Source organism: Pelmatolapia mariae, linkage group LG1, assembly GCF_036321145.2.
Source record: "Pelmatolapia mariae isolate MD_Pm_ZW linkage group LG1, Pm_UMD_F_2, whole genome shotgun sequence".
NCBI lineage: Eukaryota > Metazoa > Chordata > Actinopteri > Cichliformes > Cichlidae > Pelmatolapia > Pelmatolapia mariae.
Window position 1 is genome coordinate 35,169,914 of NC_086227.1, and position 19,417 is coordinate 35,189,330.

General features: G+C 37.5%; 1 protein-coding gene across 1 annotated transcript in view; it reads right to left on the reverse strand.

The window, feature by feature from the left end:
- Positions 1–15,875, reverse strand: part of LOC134631562 (myocyte-specific enhancer factor 2A-like) — a 47,479-nt gene extending 31,604 nt beyond the window's left edge. Inside the window, exon 1 of the mRNA XM_063480029.1 lies at positions 15,770–15,875. The gene's annotated coding sequence lies outside the window, so the exon portion shown is untranslated. The remainder of the gene's footprint in view (positions 1–15,769) is intronic.
- Positions 15,876–19,417: the final 3,542 nt, after the last annotated feature.

Here is a 19,417-nt window from a genome sequence, read left to right on the forward strand (position 1 = left end):
GTTAAGCCATCTAATATTCATCAGTCATTTAAAAATGATTTGGAACTATTACTAGCATTTATTTGTGCGCGTCTCAAAACTTCAACTAAGTCTATATTTAAAAGTATGAAAAAATTATTTATTACCACACTGATGACAAGAAGGCTGGACATAACTAAACTAGAGTGAAGTAAAACCCCTGCAAGCTGCCAGCTTCCTGTTAGCTCTGTCAACTACAGTACTTCCTGTTTCATGATCAGTCTGTCTGGCAAGGAAGGAGCTTTGAGTAAATCACCCTTCAAAACACTACAACCCACACAAACCACCATTAACATTTTCTTATTCCATTGAACATAAATTTATTGCTACATCCGAAGCCAGAAGTCAGGCCAAAAGGTCAAATAGATCAAATTATTTTATGGTAAACTTTATTATAAGTTATTTATCAACAATAAAGTTATTTAGCAGTCTGTCTCTGAATTTAAAAAATATATACACACAAAAAAACACCAAACAAATTTTTAAGGGCAAAGCGCGTGATCCATACTAGTGGTTGGAGCTGGTTTCCACTGTTCCAAAGGGCCAGTGTCTAGAAAATTAAACCCTATAATTGTCCAGATTTTCCTTCTTCCATATCTGTTACACAAGGGTAAAAACTTCACTCCCCTGGTTTTTGTATTTAAATTACTCATTGTAGTTTAGAAGAAAGCGCTGTCTAGATAGTGGAAAAAGGAAACATTCCACTTATTCCATTTGAATTTACTTGCCATGTTCTCACATCAGTCAACACCACATGGAGAGAGATGGCATTTTAAAGGGCATTCAATGTCCAACTTGTGTTCTCACACGCACCTTTGTTAGATAATGTCTCAAGAAGTTCACGGTTGCAATTCATGTGTGAAAACTGAAAAATACACATCACACTATCACATATCATATAATCACATTAAAACAATTATTGTGATGTCTATGAACCAATAAGACAAAAAGCAAGCCTTTGGTCAACATAAAATATAAAATTGACAACAATTTTTGGTAAGAATTTGTTTTCAAGGACTTTCAACACAGCTACACCCACATGGAACTACGTGGCATTTTTGCAGGGGTGGTGGGGGTGTTGTACAGATTAGCCAAACAAGATCAAATTAGTTACTTAGCTGCTGGTAAGCTGATTTTTTGGGAAGAGACATGATAGCCGTTCCCTCTGTTTCCAAATGTTCTATAGGCACAGCTAATGTATAGGCTATAAGTTAATATACTGCCTATTGCTTCATAGATGTAATATATAATATAATATAATATAATGGATCTTTGTCAATAGTAACACCTGGTCCATTCAATGCCAATAAGAGTCTCTGAGGAACAAAATCGCCTAGTGTTCTTAGACACCAGTAGAGGTGATCGATGTCAGCCTTCAGGAAGATCATAAAGTCTAGTTTTCATGCAGTGAAAAAACCACTGTATCCATGATGGAATGCACTTCTGCGTTTACTGCACTGCAAAAAGAAAAAGATTAAAATCCACAACAGATGTGCAACTTTTTTTCCTGAAAGACTGACTCTCTCTCTCTCAGAATAAAGGAGCTGACAAAGTTGAACTTTTGTGTAGCTGGTCAGCAAGACTGTTTTTGAGCGGAAGGCAAAAAAAAAAAAAAAAAGATGACGCCTTTTTCTTCAATCTATAGCAACCTTTGCTACACAAGATTTTTTTGCACAATATAGTTCATACCGCAACTATGTGTCAAATAAATGTTGCTAAAGTGTATGCAATTGTGCATATTTAAAAATTGTAATAGAGTGCACATAGTACCATGCATTTCCTCCCTCAGTATTTACCTTTGACATAAATATGATGGGCCCCATCTAACACTGGACTGTTGACCTCAATATGTCTTAGTAAAGGGGCTTTGTAAAAATAGAAAGTTCTACACAGTAGTTCTAACATTATGAGCACTAATTAATGCCCCCCTTCACCATCTCCTCATGTAAAGAATAAGCAGACGTTAGAGCTGTGGAAGGTTAATCATGCTCTTTCTTAACAGGTTGTTTTCAGTACAAACTGGCAGAGTAATTGGCAACCCTTTCATCACTTCTCCTCATTAAAGAGCATGGGTCCAACTCTAATTGTGTTGACCCCACTGTGACCTCTGCTCCAGTCACTCCAGCATTAAATCAATAAGGCTTCAAGCTGTTGCTACGCAGCAGGCACCACTTGATAGCCCCCCAATCTTCTGCTACCAGCCGAATAAAGAAATCACTGTCTCTGAATATCATTTTGTTCCAGTAGATTATGGAGCTGATCCTAGCAGTCAGTGCAGAAACAACCATGGTGAGATCTGTGGTGATTTGCTAGAAGATGAAAGAGTTGCTCTTTCATTACTGTTTGCTAAAGTGTTAAGAACTGATGACAGAGATTGCTTTATTCATATCTTTACCTTCCCTGCAGCTTTGCTTGTCTCCTACTTCGCATTTTGCTCAGCGTCGTCCTTCTTCCTTCTAGCAGCTTATTTGCATGGTATCCACCAGCAAGAGAAGAGAGGATCTTTTGCTCAAGGCAAAATAAGGCAGAAGATTCTCTCTCCCCAGCAAGCCTGGACATTCTTTGAAGTTCTAATAAATGAAGTTTTCATAAAGGTTCTAGGGGAACGTATGCATCTTAAACATTCTATATGTTGGACCTGGTCCCTGAGGGAGCAGGACTTAGATCGGGCTTATTTACTGGCTGAAGTGTTTAACAGTTCCCTATTTATATTACCACTCTCCACACAAGCCCAGATGTGCACATACCTTCTTTGATGTAAAGAAAGTGAATGAGAATTTATGTTAAAATATCATGGCAAGAAGCAGAGACTGAATTAACATTTTGTTATGCAAATCATGCTCTGGCACAATGCACAGTTTTTTGAATAAGAATGATAATTTGCATATTACTACCAGCAACAACAGCTGCAAATGAGATTCCTTGTAAACGTGGCCAATGACAAAACCTGACATTCAGTAGAGTCAAAGTCTTCTGAATGTTCCACTTTAGCTACTCTCCTGTGGCTTAGTGAGACAGGAACACGTCTTTTATAGTGAGTCAGGAGAAAGGAAACCAAATGATGCTGTTGTCTGTTGCCAGGCATGACAGGAACATGCACTGTGATTAATTCATCACCCACAGTCAGACAAGCTAGCCTCTGGTATCAAGCAGCCAGAGTATCGACATTGGCCTATGCTGTTTTGCAGGTCATGAAGCTAATGGGTTTTTGCTTGAAATGTAATAATTAAACTGAACTCCATGCACCAGCAGCATGGCCATTTAAAGCTAGGCTGAAGGCCAGGCAGATTAGTTGGCTTAAACTGTCATCCGCCGTACCACCAGACTCCCCAGTTAGCACGTGAAGAAGCTGTGTTATTCTGTTAAGTATGATTCTCTTTAAGGAGGCAAGAATACATAAAAGGCCATGTCAGTGTGTGCATCAAACCATAAGAATAATGCAATAAAAATGTAATAATACATTTGTGAATTATACATTAAAAAAGCCCGTAGCTTGAAGGCTTCATTTACTGACACCCCATTCTCCTGCGCGCCACAATGTTACTCTCAATCTCCCAGCCTTGTAAAAACTCCAAGACAGCAGTCTGCTCATTTAATTACTGGCACACTGTGATGTCATTTCATTATTGTGTTGCTTTTATGGCAGTGGCAGTGGGCTAAGATTTTCCTGTCTCAACACAGAGACACTGATGTCATGCCTGCAACAAAGATTGAAACACAAGCTGCCTTGTAAAATACGGCCACACTTCCATACCCTCTGTTCCTTTCATTAAAAAGAAAACAAAAAAATGTTAATTGCACTCCAAATTAAGTTTGAATCCTGACAAAATATGTGTTTTTTTTTCTGTCTGCCATTTTCATGTTTTCTTAAAAGGCTGTCAGCTGAGGTTGCGAGGTGAGATGAGCCTGGGCTGTGTTTAAGGGTCATTATGTTGGTTATGTGTCTGCTTGTGTTTCCAAATTGTAATCGTACAGTGTAAAATTTCTAACAAGAAAAACAGGCTGAAGGTTTGCTGAGCCAATAACATTTACAAATTACAATCTGAGCTGCTCCCACACAGTTCAGTGTCAAGAATCCCCAATCATATTTTCTATATGGAAACACTACTGCTACAACTTTGAAGCTCATTTAGTATTTGCCTTTCAAAAACTTCTCACAGAGACACACATTATCTACAAATGCTTGTGGGTTATGGAGAGCTGACGAAAATAAAAATTACATTTCTCTGCAGAAATAAATACAGAAAAAGAAAGACCAGAAACTCTAGTCTTTGCTCAATCAGTACTAACCATTTGGCCAAAAGAACAGACTCTCATTCAGTTACTGATGTATAAACTGAGGTGATGCAACTGACTTTATGAGAGAGTTTTGCAAGCCTTACAACCATATAAGTGCTTAGTGTTTAATGTGGATTTATTGGTCCCTTTTTTTCAGGCCAATACAAAACAGCAACAGTCATTACATTCAGCACACTTTTGAGTAGAAGTAAACAAGAAGACCACCAAAGTTAGCTGTTACAGCTTTATTTATGAGTTGATCTGAGAAAGGCAACTTTTTGATTATCACTTTTTGAAAAGCAATAGCTGCTGATTTTGTACAGTACAGTACAGCTGGAGAGAGGAGTGATGGGATCATGCCTTAAAGTATGCCAAATAAGTGATCAGAATTTCACGATTTCTAAGGCTAAACTGACACGCAACTATTAGTAGTCAGGCAACCAACATAGAAGTTGCATGGATTGTAGTTTGACTGATCAGTTTCCACTCTAAAAAGTCATCACTAACAAGTTATGTGACTGCATGAGTTTCTCACTCAGTCATGACTGAGAGGTAGCCTATCCGAGTGTCTTGTTCATGCACTTATCGACTAGTCACTTTTGGGCTCTGGCGTCAGATGTGGGAAGTGAACATGAGTCTAAAGTTCCCGAAAGGGACGCATTTGGAAAGTTTGCGAACATCACACCATCAATTAGTGCATGTATTTATGAGGTTTGCAGTCCTTAAAAGCAAATGAGTTTGCCGAGCCACATAGCTCCAAAAATGAGAAATATCTGTAGCCTCAGCCCAATCTTTTGATCTATTAAATGATATTATAATGAATTCTTTAACATTTTGTTTGTTCCTGCTCTCATTGAAATTCTGCGCTTTCAGCAAAGTAATAACTTCCTTTTTATCTTGTGAAGTAACGGTAAGAAGATCTGAGGCCTCCATCTTGAGGTTCCTTTAGGCAATCTCCTATCCCCTACCCAAAACCCCTGCTTACATATACACACATATATTTCACCATTAGCATTTCTGGCTCTTTGAAAATACTGGTTAAACAGTGAGCTCTTTTTTTAAGTTAGCATATGTACTGGACGAGTAGAATGCCTCCACACAAACTGAATTTGTATCGATCTCGCAAAAGTGCCACATAGAGGTAATAGAAAACTCTATAAAAAGGTGAGTCTCTAAAGCTTTTCAGATCATTAGATTAGTGAGTGTAAATAATAAAACAAAGTCAGACTAAAAAAAGCTGTACACTAAAAACTGTCTCCTGTTGAATAGAAAGATAAGACGTGGGTGCTTTGAACACACTCACGTTAGGCTGTGCAAGAAAATAAGTGCTCAGAATACGCTGTGCAAACAGATGGACGGTGTAGAGCTGCAGGATGAGTTTATAAGTTTATGCAGATGCTGAAAACTGGCTAGTATTTCAACACATGTTGTAACTGGCCTGATTTCCAAACCTACAGTTTTGCAGTGTTTGAATGAAGGCACTTTGCCTATTTTAATCAGATTGAAGCCTTAGTCTTTCTAATTATAGACATCTAATTAGGTGTCAACTCAATATTCTGAATGATAAAACAATAGTACACCACTTTTTCTTCATGACGTCTTTGTGTGTTTTAGAATTTTTAAGCAGCTGATTCACCCTCAGACCATATGGGTGCCTATGCTAACATTACTTATAATCAGCCTCTGGGTTTACTGTGATTATGAGAAATAATTGCTCAAATCCATGATCCTGGCTTCTCTTAATACCAACTTCAGTGCTTCAAACAATGTTATCAACAAACTAGTTTCTTCTTTTTGTTTCCTACATTTTGAATAGCTACTTGCCTAAACCTACTAAAAAATAAATAAATAACTGAACCCAGTATAAGTGAAGTGCATGACCCAAGCCAAGTAATGAAAAGAACCACAACAACCAATCACAGCTAACTGGCTAACCCGCCAAATGATATCACATATAATACAAAACATTTATTTCCTTAAAAAAAAAGATAGTAAGTCAGGCAAATAAAACTACCAGTGACTTGTCACTTGTACCTCATGCCTGAACACTCTGGCTACACTGCACGCACTAGGTTAGAAATACTGGGAGGTGCACAACAAGCAAAAATGACACCAAAGCATGCCATACAAGCAGTTGAGAGCTCACTGTCTTTTTGCACAGCCATGCAATGAAAACAAAAAACATAAACTCCCTGTTAGTCAGACCAAGCCATGCTAAGAACAGCTGTGAGATGAAGCTGTCCTTGCTAGCACCCCAAGAAAGGTGGTAAAGCAGTTTATCTGAACAGATTTGCTAACTGCATAACAAACACACCATGGCTTCTTTATTACTTCACAAAAAACTCATGCAAGTTCACCAGTGGAAAACTTTTAGTGCAAAGCAGCAACAGCAGTAATGGTTCAGTCCACTACTATATCAACAGTTACTTTGCAAAACACTGGCGTGGATGATACTAATGTAAAGTTAGTTTGATATCTAAATGTAAAAAGAGCAACACAAGAGAAGCTTCAGTCACCTATCCCCTGTTTTGAGGCCACAGTACAAATGCACAGCACGACTGCTTGACATGCCATAGCACAGTATGGAAAATGCAATCCTACACATATCAGCAGAAAACTCTAAAAGCCAGACACTCGCAATAAAGAATACACTTGAATAGTGTGGAAGCTGCTGGTGTAACCTAGTCTTCAACTCAGCATGGAGTGACAGTGTCTTCATGTACAGCCAGTATTAATCAAGTGCTGGCACCATTAAGAACAGTGTCAGGACACTGAGCAGACCCAAACCACTCTCTGGTCTGGCTCTCATCCCTGCAAATCAACAGTGAGTTTAATTAAGCCAAGCCATGCTGCTATTGATTCAACATTACTGTTTAACCTGGCAGCTCTGCGGGAAATCTATTTACTGTGAGCGACAAAGGCAGACTTATATGATTGCAGGAAAGTAAATTGCAAGGCTAATATTTGGAAATTGTTTTATTTGATTTCTATATTTATTGAGCGTAATTTCTTAGCTCCTCTGCAGCATATTTAGCATCAAACGTGCGGGTGTGTGGCCCTGTGGTCAGACGGCAGGCAGCCAGAGGTTTGGCTGGCTAGGAAGAGTTGGCTCAAACCCGATTACTGGGGTGACCCCGCAGGAAGAGTTCTCAAGTCCAACAGATTAGGAGCTTTTCCAAAAGCCACAGCAAGAGGAAAGCAGAGAAGAGTGGAGTAGGGTAGAGTTGAAGAGAGACGAGATCACTCAAAGCCTTCACTGCTAGAAAGTATTGCTCAACACAATAAACATGATTTCAATATTACCTCCATATATAAATACGCATAAAACACATTTTATATTTCCCTTGACCCTTCAGTGCTGCCAGAAAGTAATTTGAATCAGGACAAGCAGAGATACATAATCAAATAAGTATTTTAATGTGCTCACCTGTCACAAGCCAGGCTCACTGTAGTTCATTTTAATTAACTAATATCACCATTTCAAACCCTCAACGCCCAAATACATCTTCATAATCATCAGTCACTGCATTACAAGCAAATGAGCTGACAGAACCTTTCAGTTGCTCAAATGAACAACAGCATCACTAACCTCAAAACATGTGACACAGCCCTCTGATGGCCAAAGTAATTATGACAGGAGCAAACTTAGGAAGCCAGGTCATACGGCAGTGTGGAGGGTGGATGGGTGGATCAACAAAATGTTTCTCAATTGGTGTTTCAAACAGTCAAAGACAAAGAATTTTTTAAAGTTTTTTTGTCATCATCCTTATACGACACTACAAGAGTGGCCAGAGCGAATTCTTTGATTTAAGTCTAAAGTGTCAGATAGAAACTAGAAGTGTTTGGTATGGCAAGTGAAAGGAGAAGGAATGGATACAGAGAAGGTGGCACAGTCATAAGATTTAGAAAGGTTAGGTTTGTGTCACTTTTTTGTTACAATAAGTATTAAATTCATGAACTTTAGAGCTCTACAATGAAATAAGATGCTAGCAGACTAGTAAACGAAGATGTGCAGAGGTCAATAGATGGTGCTTTGAAGCTCAAAGTATATTGATTGAATGACAGGAGCTGAAGCGCTGCAATTTGGCAGTGCCTTTATTTTGTGTATGGTGCCTCCAATAATAGTGACGCACCTCTTGGTAAAACTGCTGATGGTGACTGTTGAGTTACTGGCTATTACTGGTGTGCTACTAATACAAATCTAAATAACTACACATATCAATTAATTGATGAAACCATTATTTACAGTTTTTTTCTGAATGAATGCGGCTCAGTGAGTCAATAGTTCCTTAGTTCATCCAGTCTGCATGCTCAAGTGTCTTTTTGCAAGATACTGAACCTTAAAACTAACCCCAATGTGACAGTGTGTAAATATAATAGAAAAAGTGCTAAATGAATAGTATAGAAAGCATTGTGCAAATGGGCGAGCATGGTTTGTAGTGTAAAGTGCTTATTAAAGCTAGACGAGTGCTTTGTAAATGCAGTCCAGTCAATTTGTTCTGGAGAGGAAATCTTGAGAGCACTTCTCTCATTTAGACTGTTTGTTTTGTTTTTTGTTTTTTTTGCTGAAACGGGTCATAACTCTATGAGAGTTATGAAGCAAATCTGCTGAATGCAATGAAACCAGCAATTAGAATCTATTTTTTAACAGATATGATTTGTAGGAATCACATTACAGATTGCAAACGTTTTCACACCTAGAACAAGAAGGCTGTTCCACACTCAGATCACCAACATCAACACAGACAGTTAGCAAAATACAACAAGCTTCTATGGCAAGAATTATCAGCTAGAGCTTTCATCTTTTCTTCTTTGTGTGATACAAAATGCATAACGTTTAGGCAGTCGTCATCAAGCTCATCAGGTTCAATGCATTTATCCACATTAAACCTACGTAATTTAGCTTGGATTCACTAAAGCAAGTCATCTAATTGACTAGGAAAGAAAAACTCAAATCAGTCAGTCACGGATAACTTAAAATAGCTTTTCAATAAAAAAAAAAACAAAAAAAAAAACACACACACACACACACATACAAATGCATACAGTGCAGCCTCTATTTCTTCAGCATGTGGTGCAAAAACGAGAAGCCTGTCCCTTAGAAGTGTTGCTATTTCTGTTTACCACAAGGCCCCAAATATTCTATCATTAGAGAAACTAGGAGGGGAAGGAAATACCACTTGGGAACACATGGACTCGGTGCAGCCACACAAAGAAACCTAACTGACAGAGTGGATACAAGATTAAAGATTGTCATGTTATTGCTAACAGGTTTTATATTCACATCTTCATTTACATCAAAATGTCAAAAAAGGATATTTCCTCACTTCTCATAAGAAATCACAGTTTTTTTAACATTATACTATTAAATGATTTACCCAACGTATTATACAACCAATATTGGTTTTGTATGCTTCCTGTTGCAAAACTGATGTATAATTCTTCAATTCTTTGTTGTTTTAATCTGATAGAATAGTAAAGGTCAATAGTTTTAAAATGAAATTTAAAGTTTACCTTCAACTGAGAAAGACTTACACCGAAAAAAAATAAATAAAATAAACACAGCATGGTCTATGGCAGGGGTGGGGAACTCCAGGCCTCAAGGGCCGGTGTCCTGCAGGTTTTAGATATCACCCTGGGTCAACACACCTGAATCAAATGATTAGTTCATTACCAGGCCTCTGGAGAACTTCAAGACATGTCAAGGAGGTAATTTAACCATTTAAATCAGCTGTGTTGGATCAAGGACACAACTAAAACCTGCAAATCTGCAGGACACCAGAGTTCCCCACCCCTGGTCTGTGGTGAGTCACACTGAATACTAGACAATGTGCATGAATGGCCAAGACCTAGCCTGGGAATAATATGAATGTGGAAAGTCACTGTTCCAAGCCTGGTTGGCATTGAGACAACTGTTAATCCAACAAGGGGCGGGTTTGATAAAATGACATTTTTCCATCCATTAGCAATACATCACATTTTTTTTGCACTGATTGGTTGTAATCGTCCAATTGTTTCCAGAGGTGCTTTGGTCTGTGCCCAGTGATAATGTGTCTTAGAAATCACAACTGAACTGACATGTTATAAACTAATTACATTTGTATAGCAATGCAAGGCTAGCAAATACCATCATGACTGAGTCAAGCAGATTCGTGGTACTGTAGCTAAAAAGTACTTGAAGCTGGAGTACCAGTGATGACAGCTGCATGCCTTTAGATGTAGCTTACATATAACTGTATTTAAAAGCTCTCCCCTCCAAATATTTGAAAACACACATTGTCAGATAAATTAATTTCTTTTCTGGGAAATTATGTTTTATATTTTTATCATTGGTTACATACTTACCCTGGGTAGCTCAATGATGAATGTAAAATCAGTAAAATCTGGGACCGTGCCTTGCAAGTGTCACACAGGCTGTATGCGCATATTGAATAATATATAAGTAAATAAATGACTGTTAGGCTTGAACAGTCTTTTGTATTAGGTGTAAATTTATAGAAGCATTGGTATAAATCAAGAAAATATGATGGTGCTGAATTTCTTCTGCATGTACTGGACACACCCTAGTAGCATCTTCAGCACCAACCCTTGCATCATTCTTTATAAAACACTTAGATATTTTTGGGGGGTGGGTTCCCATTTTATTTTGGCAGACACAGTAATAATGTCTATCATTTCTGCTTGGATATCCACATGTTCATAGTCTGTTTAATGGCTTTTAGAAGCAGCACCGTGGGCTGCATTAAAGCAAATTTTAAGTTAAACAATGATGAAAGGCAGGGTCCATGTTCTCCAAATGGGCTGACATAAGTATCAAGAGATATTATATTCTTTTAAACATAAGCAATAGAAACATGTATTTTAATCAGATTTAAAATAATCAGATCATGATGTGCATGAAAACACTATGCAATGCAACTGGGCGATGAGAACAGTCCCGAGTGAAACCCATCATAACATATGATGTGTTTTTAAGAATGCACTACTTCCCATCAAGTCCCAAAACACTGCTTTACTTTAAACCCTGGATAACAGCTATTAAGAAATTCAGATAACTTGAACCTGTGCAAAAAAACAGGGAGCAACTTTAAACTCATGTGGCTGATGTTAAACATTAAGGTTAACTTGGAGTCAAGAAACTGAGGAACACCACATTTTTTGGTCTCTAAGAATTTTTTCAGCTATACTCAGCTATGATCACCAGCTTCCATCTGGTGTTTAGCAAGTCCTGTACAGTATGCCTTGAAAGCTCTTTGCGGAAAACTGAACTAAACTCTTAGAAGAACCCAAAAAACATTTCAACGCTGAAGAACCATCAGGTAGTGATCTTTTCTCGTCCTCTAGCCATCATGGAAAAAGGATTTTGGTTCCTTCTTTGCAGTCATCTAATCTATATTTCTCACTTTTTAAAGAAATGGTCTGACTCAACGTCTATGCTACATGGATACAACACTGACATTTGTTCGCTTATGGTCTTTTTTGGCATTCTACCATGACTAGTTTTGACCAGTGAGATGCCATCAGAGTTTCAACCATGTTTAATGGAAAGAAAATATAAATACACTATGTGATACTGCACCAAAATGATGCCAGACAGTATTCAGGTTATATACACTATCAATATCTAGCCTTAACTGACTAAAGATGGTAGAGTTCTTTCATCCCATTTGCTCCCCGTGGTCTCAGCAGTCTGACAGGGTGACAGTGTAACCATGACCTGATTACCTGTCCCCTGAAGCCTGTAATCACTAAAGCCAGCAGACAGGCCCTGCCGGTCCGCTGACAGGGAGGATAATTGAAGCTGATGGTACATGCTGCTCGCCCTGCTAATGAAATATGAAAACAAAGAGCAGGAATGAGGCAGCAGGGACAAGGATGAATGCCTGAACTACAGAGCCAATAACTTCTGTCTATTAACAATCTGCCTTTCAATAAGATGTGTAAGAAATGTCAACCTCTGATCAGTGGATTGGTCTTTCTTATAAGCCAACACATTTGAAAAGTTTTTAGGTGTTTCCCACAGACATTATATTATGTCTCTGTTTTTCCCATCTCATGTTTATCAAAGGAAAAGTGCTGTATTACGAGTTTAGCAATTAAATGCTGACACACTCCACAGTGCTCCTTATAGTGCCAAAGTTAGACTATCAAAGAAATGATTAACCCAGCATCAGTGACACCACCCTTAACAAAACCATTCTTTTACCAAGTAGAATTGAACTAAAAACACACCACACTTCAAGTTTAGGTTAGCAAATTAAATAATCTTCATATATCCTTTAAATATAACGTTACGACAAAATGAGGGAAACCATGTTTTTAAACTTCATGAGTTAGTCAATACTTATCCCTTATCTCAGTGATAAGCAGTGATTTGATGAGCTAGCTGTTTTATTAATTACCAGACACCAATAAAGTAACCACAGCCTGTTTAATAGAAATCATACAATTGGACACTGAACTCTGTCATTCTCTGTCTTGTTGGAGAGACTGATTTAAGTGACATGCTGCTTTCTAAATAGCAGACTGTTTTCTAAAAACCAAAAAGATCAACTTTGCCTTTGTGCAAATGTGTGATGCCTACAGTAAAAATATTTTTTAAAAAAAGAGGTTTATTTTGTGTGGATTCAATAAAATATATGAAAATACATATAAAAATACAAATTGCCATCTATAACTGTTGCTAGGTAAAGTATCCATTAATTCAATTCAATTCATTTATATAGTGCCAAATCACAACAACAGTTGTTCCAAGGCACTTTATATTGTAAGAGAAAGACTCTACAATAATACAAAGAAAACAGAGAAAACACCAACAATCATATGACCCCCTTTGACGATATACATTTGAAAATTTGCGATAACGATATAACTGACGATATAATTGACACTAGATAAAATACTTTACAACTCCACAACTGTATTAGTGCAAAAAAAAAAAACCATCAATGTATTTTCACTTAAACAAGCAGCTGTTTTTTTATGTGCATTAAAGTTATATAAAAATGTAACAGTGCAAATGCAAATTCCTTGCTGACAGTTTAACCAAAAGGCATTTCCAGTGAAAATTGGACGACATATCCTCAGCATAACCATGTATAATATCCACAAAACTTAAAAAGAGGTTATACACACACAATACGGTAATATTATGTTGAAGCACAGTACGTATCACTCCGCGAGGCTCCTGCCTACGATAGCCGTAATGCTCCGACAATCCATCCAGCGGTGCGGCTTCGTAGCTTAGCAAAGGCGTACTAAAACATTTGACAGATTTTCGAGTGCCGTGTACCACATAAAATCGTTTCGAGGTCAGTAAACACAACCAGAATTCATACATAAGGCACACAGGATTATAAGGGGCACTGTCGATTTTCAGAAAAATCAAAGGATTAATTTTAAGTGTGCCGTCTTTTCCAGAAAACACGGTAATAACGACGGCCCGCTAGCATGCTCTACAAAAATAGTGCTTTGTTGTGTATCTGACGGATGAAAGCTAAACCAGTGCCACACCACTGAAGTTGCACCATTTTTACAAACCAATTCTGGTTCATCCGTTTCATTCAACGATCCACTTTCGCCCTTCTCATTCTCCGTCGCCACCATGTGCGTATGAAAACAAAGGCACTGCACATGCGCGTTTTACCCATATTCTATCGCGATATTTCATTTTCTTATCGTTGCTTAACATTATACCGGTATTACCGTGAACGGTATGATATGGCCCAGCCCTAGTCATAACTATTTATTTCATGACGTTTCATATTTAAAAGACTTTTTCAGAACTCAGTTTTACTGGTTTCATTATATTCAATTGTATGTTAAGAGAGAGAGAGAGAACTTTTTAACTTTTTAAATATTTTTAACCCCCCTAAGATCAGACTAAAACATCTAAAATCTGACAGGCTACAGTCTCACATGACAACACAAATGCAATAGTTTCTTTTATTTTTCAAAATTATGATCAGTTTCACTGAATTCATTTGATTTTCTTAGCCATTATTCCACATTGTTGCTTTATTTCCTACATGACATATCTCTAGTTGAAATGATTGCCACACTTCTTCTTTTTTTTTCAGCTCTGATGAGTTACTCTTGGAATGAATGAAGTAAGACCGAGGTGTTCTAGCACTAGGGTTATAATAACAGATATATTATTAAGAGAGTTTCAAGCCTGATTTGAAGTTTACTCTATTTTAATAGACATATCATGTAAAGCTATACATTTTTATTAGGGTGCTATATGTGTAGATTTGCATGATTGAAAGCTTTAAAGATTCTTATTTAATTCACATTACTTGTTCTGTTGCCCTTTAGTTGAGCCTCTGCTTGAAAAGGGCAATATTAGCCCAGATTTTAAGCCTCCTAAAAGCCCTATATTCTCCTGATTCGTCATAATTGGGAAGCCAGCCTGGGGGCAGCACCCAGTTCTTGTGAGCAGCACCTCACCCTCTTGATGTGTGGTGGTTCTGAAAGTAAATCATAAACCTACTAAGCAACGTAATTTTTCGGTTTTGACTGAAAGCGACAACTTCTCAAATCTGGCAATATGAGAAGGGTCAACATGAGCATGTGCAGTAAAATAAGGGTTAAAGCAGCACTTCCCATTTAGGTAAAATACTTAAGCGTAATGTGTCAGCTTTAGAGAGCCGAAAACCTTTTTGAAAAACTTACTGTTAAATTTTCTTTTTTATTGACGTACATCTATTGTTTTTTTGAAGGGGCGTTTTTTGTTCCGCAGCTATGTGTACTGGTCATCACAGGATCTCCAGCACCGTGTACTTTGAAATCTTCCAGCAGATATTTTGTGATGAGTTGTAAAAACTCTTCAATCATCCCACTGCTTCAACTAGTTTTTAAACAAATTATGGTTTGGACTTTTTTTTTTAATTTTTGCTTTAGACTACTGGATAGTTTGGCTTAAAACTATTTAAACTTGTATAATTCACTCCTATTCGATCAGTGATCATGTACACAGATGGGGACTTCCAACATGACTGCTTTGCTGAACCCTATTGTAAAGGCTAATTTATGGTTTTAGTTTTGGGTGTTGTGTACCTGTAGGAAATAACACACGTTGTTCAGGACACCTCGGGTTTTGCGATATTCGGAGCGAGATACGCAGAAAAGGCAACGCTTTGTCAAAGACAGTCCAATCCAATCAAAGTTTTATGCAGCTCTCACTCAGACCACTTATCACAACATGTACAGTAGCCTCCGCGTACAGTATTCACAGTAAACGACACTCAGACATGAGATCACAACAAACACGAACCGCTACCAAATATAGCCTAGACAGAGATGAAGCAGTGCAGAAGCAACATTTAAGGCAGTTTTGGAAGAAATTCAAACACTGAAAGAAGATCGCAGCACTTCAAGAAGGGTCGTGGTTCCCCTCCCTTTCAGTCTCCAAAGCACAGAACACAGTCAGCACACTTTCACATATAAAGACAGTCGTGTTTGCTCCACTTACCCCCACTGGCCTCCCGGTGCTTCTGTAAATACGGGCTTTTTATCAAAGTGTCTCCGGCTGAAAGACACGGACAGATCCTGTCCGCTATATTTAGGAAACTGACAAACTCAGAGCTGCGAAAGGTTTGGCTCCTCCCACCGGAGTGTGTGTATAGCAGCGTCTGTACGTGTGTGCTTGGATCTTCCAACACACTCACACTGACAGGCATACACGATTTGTTTGTGTACTGCAGTGTGTACGTGTCTGAAACAGGGCTGTAAATATGAGTTCACATTTATACTTTAAAAATGTCAGTGTAAGTAGCTCGCCAACGAATAAAACAAATCAAAACAAGAAAACAATCTGGATATTCTTTGGTGGATAAGGGGCACAAAGGGTTAGTTGACCTTCAACTCTGAGACACACTACAACCCCCCCCCCCACACACACACACAAAAGCCATTCAAATGAATAAAAAAAAGACAAGAATAAAGAGACGATTACTTAAAAATGACAACAACAAAAAAAAACCAAATTGGTACACACCTAAAGCAATCACAAACAGAAACAAAATGGCCACTGTAATGTGAAAAAAAAACACAAATAATTCCAAACAGATGCAAGTAGTCTATCTGGCTAAGGCCAACAATAAGAGACAAACTACTGCATTATTACACTAAAGGGCAAAACAACCAAAAGCAGCAACAAATTGGCCACTAAAAATGACAAAAATAACAGCAAAAAAAGATACAAAGGAGATGCAAAATGACTCCAAATGAAGCAAAACTACAGAAATATGGCACAAACTTACAATAAAGGCACAACTACACTAGATATGGCTGCAAAAAGACCAACTCAGTATACCATACAACCCAACAGCAAAACATACAAACACTAAAGAAGTATGAAACATCCGCAAAAACATGCAAAACATTCTGTCATCACTTTTTGTCTTCTTCTTTAATTTTGTATCTGTTCTCATTTCAGTGACTCTTTACTGTGGGAGAGCTGGGTCTTCATGTCGGTGCCCAGGCCCCGATATTTCATCTGTACATGGGTGTATTCAGTCTAGTACTTTATTAGTTTAAATCACAGATGCAATCTTTCAAAAACAGGAGATCAAGATATTAAAAAATGCAGACATAAGACTTTTTAGGCGGAAAACACAGCATGTGAGTCGGCACTCACCCAAACACAGGCCCAGTATAATAATTGATCCATTGATATTTTAATTTAGCCTGTGCCTCAAGGAGGGGTGAGAAAGCTTGTGACTGTGAGGTCACTGGTTTAAATTTCTAAGGCAGCTGAGAAGATCTGCTCGAAGCAGAACATTCAGTGTTACATTCCTCCTTCAACAAGACTGCTGGTGAAGCTTTGAGCACCCAGCTGAAATCTTTAGATGCTGCCTGAAGACCACTGGAGATTTCTCTGCATGGAAATTTTTAATTGTTAAGAAACATAAACCAAATCATTCAAACTCCAAGACAGACCTGACTTGCATAAGGGTAAATAATTTTTTAAGTGTTTTAAAACTGTGGGCATGTCATCCTTCTCTCTTCTATTGTTATATGTTACAAGTTCAGTTTAGTTACATTAAAACAGAAGTCACACCTGAGTCACACCTGAGGACACACAGCAGGCCTTGTGCTGACTGAGCTGCCACCAGTATATTTTTTCCTTCAGTGCCTGCTGTGCAATTCAACCTTCAGTTTATTCTGCACAAATGTAAAGATAAAAATTCTTAACATTTGTGCAATACTTGTCTGAAGTACAATACTTGTCCGTATACCTCAAGTACTATTTCATTGCTAATCTGATGTTTCAGTTTCTCTCATGCAAGTCACAATTCATTAATAGTAAAAGACTGAAGCAAGCATTACATATGATCAGATAAGACAAGATCCTGGATGCTGCAAACAAAACGAAAGATGATAACAAAAAGAGTTTTGCTGTATAAATTTTATTTATAAACAATTATAATTGACTTCAGATGAATCTAAACACCTGTAGTATTAGAAATAATGACTGTAGAAAACTTTAGAAGAATTCTATACAATCACCGATTAGAAAAAGAAAACCTCTCCTAGTTTCAATAAAATGGCATATTTTCCCATGTAGCTTAGGAAAACCAAATTATTTTTTAAACCAACATTAATGCAACGACTTGCAATGAATTATTAAGGCCAGTCTAATCTGTTCAGCAGGTGTGGATATTTACAATTAAGTGATGTAAAAAGACTCATACCCTTTAACTGAACCATACATGATTATATATTTAGAGGCTTGTAGTTTCTCTTCAGAGAGATGAGTTATTTTTATAGTTCAGTGGGTAAAAGGTAACCTCACAGAGGATTTCTTTGAGAACATGTGTCTGTGCCAAGGGAAGATCGGTCATATTAAAAATGAAACCCAGTCCTTCAAGGATATGAGTATAGAAGCCTGTAGTGCCCTCGTGTGTCCTTACCCCACATGACAGCTGAAGTGCACTTGACTCGAGCTTCTTTCACTGAAGTTTTACTTCTTTTATAACCATCTGACCTCCGCTTAATTGACAGACAAGTTTTGATGACTTTTTATTAATTATAATTTCAATTTTGATACATTTTCCAACAATAAGTTCCAAATAACCCTCTATTAAAATGAATGATTTTTAAGCTCTTCAATTTTAAGAAAAGGCATCTATTAATATGTGTGGCAGTAAACATTTTGCCCTAGTTTACAGCAGTTTCACCTGCTACACATCCTCTTAATGTGGGTCAGTTTGTGGCACTTTTTAACCAGTCAACAGCTGAAATTTATTTAAAATAAGAAAAAAAATCTTTTATATGCCTATCAAAAGGTTCTTTTAAGGTTCTTGTGAGCTTGTGTCTGCTACTACATCAACTAATTACGTTTTTAAATTAAACCAAAAAACCTATCTTAGTATTAGGTTAGCCCTCACCCTCACCATGCTTCTTTTTTTCTTTCTTTTTTTTAAAGCGAGTCGTCCCTACTTACACAATAGATTCAAAACTTACATCAAAAAACTCGTGTTCACTTCTGTTTAAAGCCATGAAACATTTAACATGCATTTAAGTAAAAAAGTAAAATGCACTATTTATAAAAACTTCAAGGTTTAAAAACAAAAACGCATCCTGCTTATCTAGGAGAACTAATACAATACTGATAAGTGAATGCTCATCATCTTTTATCACCATTGTGTACCCTCCTCTGCCTTCTTGTCATTCAAATAGGGCAGCATCATCAGTAGTTATTTATAATAAACAGAGCAATGTTATTTCAGAGACATCAGACAACTGTGTATAGTGCATGTGAATACTAATGGGAATTGTATTCACATGCACACAAACACTAACAGATATACCTTTGTAACATGTGTTTTATACTGTGAAAGTACATTTTAACCTAAACCTGAACCTAATAGTTAGCTTGATGATCAAGCTTAAAAAAAGCTTTGCTGCTTAAACCTAATAAAACAGAGAACTAAACAAGCGAAAACTAAATAGCAGCCAAGTGTGAGGGACAGGTCGACATACTCCAATATGTTTGTGAGTGATCAAAATTATAAAAAGGTTACACTGCCTTTTCATTAACATTAAAATATGTTGTGTAAATGTATTACATTACAGGGATTACTGTGCTTGTTTGATATCACAGCTTTACACCGGT